Source organism: Beta vulgaris, chromosome 2, assembly GCF_026745355.1.
Source record: "Beta vulgaris subsp. vulgaris cultivar EL10 chromosome 2, EL10.2, whole genome shotgun sequence".
NCBI classification, from domain to species: Eukaryota; Viridiplantae; Streptophyta; class Magnoliopsida; order Caryophyllales; family Amaranthaceae; genus Beta; species Beta vulgaris.
Window position 1 is genome coordinate 51903045 of NC_079203.1, and position 3167 is coordinate 51906211.

The 3167-nt window shown below is 35.9% G+C and overlaps 1 non-coding gene across 1 annotated transcript; it reads left to right on the top strand.

Moving 5' to 3' along the window:
- The first annotated feature begins 345 nt into the window (after nucleotides 1-345).
- LOC125495313 (small nucleolar RNA R71) lies at nucleotides 346-452 on the top strand. Its single transcript, XR_007271954.2, has one exon. It is a non-coding gene; the product is annotated as a small nucleolar RNA R71 (small nucleolar RNA).
- The last annotated feature ends 2715 nt before the right edge of the window (nucleotides 453-3167 follow it).

Here is a 3167-nt window from a genome sequence, read left to right on the forward strand (position 1 = left end):
GTCATCCTATCATTGTTGATTTGACATTCGTAGCAGCATGTCCTTGTACTCCCACATCTGACATGAGACCATCATAGATGAACCAGCTTGGAGTCGATCAAACTTGTGAGATAGTGCCTGCACAGTATTAGTCAAAGTGGTTAGCGCATCAACATCATATTTACCCCCTTCTTAGCACGATTGCGACCATTTGGATGGTAGTTGTCATTGGCCGCCATCTTCTCAATCAACTCCTTTGCTTCGTTGGTTCTTAGTCATAAGGGAACCCCTGAAGCAGCATCAATGTAGATACGAAACTCATGTGTCAAACCATTGTAGAAAGTCTGTATCAACATCCATTCAGGAATCCCGTGATGAGGACATTGTCTTTGCAAACGTAGAAACCTTCTCCATGCTTCATACAATGATTCGTCGTCATGTTGCTCAAAGGTTGCTAACTCGTTCCTCAGCTTCGCAGTCTTTTCTTGCCCCAAAAACTTCACCAAGAATGCTTTGGCAAGTTTCCCCCGTGTATCAAAAGTTCCGACACCTTCATCTCTCAACCACTCCCTTGCCCTATCTCGAAGAGAGAAAGGAAAAAGGCGTAGTCGAATAGCATCCTCACTCACATTGTTGATTTTCACTGTGTCGCATTTCTCCAAGAAACTAGCAATGTGACTCACAGGGCATTCATTGGGTAACCCTGCAAATGAATCGTTGGAGATGAACTGGATGAATTGAGGCTTAAGTTCAAAATTTGCAGCATTGACGGCAGGTCGAACAATGCTCGATAATGCACCAGTTGTAGTATCTGGTACACCATACTCCCAAAGAGTTTTAGTTGCTTCTTCACCCATTGCTTGATTCTTATTCTTAATTCGTCTCTTTGTACTTCCTTGCTTGCGTGCAGTGGCTTCGATTTCAAGATCTAGAGGAATCAAATTCTTGGACCTCTACGTCGAGTTTGCATGCAACAAAGAAAGAACTAAAAACAAAAGATCAAATAAACAAGAAATGATAGCCGAAGCAGCAAACTAAAAGAAAAACTTAGCAAAAATAAAATCAAAAATAACTAATTTAAATACCGTTAGTCCCCGGCAACGGCGCCAAAATTTGAAAGGCTGTCGCGTACCTAACAAAAATAACCTAACTATTCCTCCTAACTAATGTAGTCGGGCAAGTAAGGATCGAATCCCAAGAGACTAACTGATTCAAAGTAGTTAAATTGACTCTAATTAATACTAAGCAAGTAATCAATATAAGTGATGATGAACTAATCTAAATAACTAAAGCAAATGAAATTATCAAGAGTGAATCAAAGACTAAAGACATCTAGGTTTAAGTATCCCCACTAACACGAATTAATGCCACAAACAATCCCTTTTCCCTTAATTAACTAATAAATAACTCATAGGATAGAGCCCCTAATAATACTAAGGATTTCTTTCGATCAATCAATAGCTTCCCTAACAATGCAATCATGCCTATTTTCATGGAGTCATGCAAATTAAGGACTTTAGACATAGCATCCTAACATCCTAATAAATTCCATCAACTACTTTCGTGATGATTTCCTTTATCTTAAATTAGGGTTCTAGATTCGATTAAGATTCAACTTTCGTTGCAAAAATAATCACATTCAATTATACTATTTCTAGTCATAAATTGATAATTAAAACCAACCCTAAAATAAATGAATCATAAATTAATCAAAGTTTGGGAATTGGGAATTAAACAAGCATCAATTCATTTAGGGTTCAACCTAACCCTAGAATAGAAAACTACTCACACATGATGATTGAATAAACAAAATAAATATTAAAAGAAAGCATGATTAACAATAATAATAAATAGAATAGAGAAGAGAAAATAATACTTGAATTAATTGATGAAATTGCAAACTTGAATGTCGAAAACAAGACTTGAGAAAAAATGGAGAATGGCGTGATAAAACGTGAAGCGTCCAAGGAAAAACAATCTACGTATTTTTCTCTAAAAGAATCTCCTTTCAAATTCTATCCAAAACCTATTTATATCTATCCAAATACAAGGAGTTTGACTAGGATTTGGACTCCTAAAACACTCTAAAACTAAGATTACGTAATATTGAAATTGGAGACCGCCATGGCCTTGCGGTAAGCTTGAAAGGACCGCCAAAGGGTGGCGGTTTATGCTGTTTTTTTGTTCTCTTGCTATCAAAAGTCTATTTTGTAGCTTCTTAGGCATGGTAATTAATGGTTACCAACCCATATCGCAATATATCTTCAAAATCATCGCCGATAAAGCTATCAATCCATCTGAATGCTCCGCAATCATCCAAGCTTTCGTGCAAATCCAATCAACTCCAATAAACGCCATAATCCTACAAAAACAAAACAAATACACCCGAGGAGAGCAATAGCGAAAAGTAAAGAATAATAGCTCTAAGAGATTAAATATATGGGAAAAATATGATGGAAACACACAAATATATCACATAAAAATGAGTATATAAACGTGTTATCAGACATTCCTTTTGTAATTTAGAAAAGGAAGGGGGGTAAAATAGGCATTTTAAAATAGGACACCATTGCTCCCCCTTCCCTTATATAATAGAGATATTATCTCCTTCAAGCAATCAATAGTTTACAATTCCAATGGTTTGAAGTCTTGATAGAGCAAATGTAACCTTGAAATAAACTTATGAATATGATTGAAATTCATCCCAATTCTAGACTAGAAATCTGATCTGAATCTAGAAAATGTACTTGAATTTTAAACTAAATTAAAAAATACGGATTCAAATGAAAATGAACTATATATAAGATTTCGTAAATTAATTTCAACCCTTCCTATATTTGATGTCATAAGTAATTGTCATAAGTAGCCCAAAGATTCCACCTTTCTTTGACAAGTCTAAGTGCTAGGGGGTGATAATGAGCCTGACAGGCTCGCGAGCAGCTCGGGCTCGGCTCGGTCAAAGCTCGGTCAAAGCTCGGCTCGTTGAAGCTCGGCTCGAGCTCGGGCTCGGCTCGAGACTTAAACGAGCCGAGCCGAGCTAGGCAAAGCTCGGCTCGTAAAGCTCGTGAGCAGCTCGTTTATTATTTTATATTAAAAAAATATTTATATTAAATAAATATTTTATATTAAAAAATTTAATACTAATTTATATTTTAATTTAGATTACAAATTATATATTTTAATTTGTG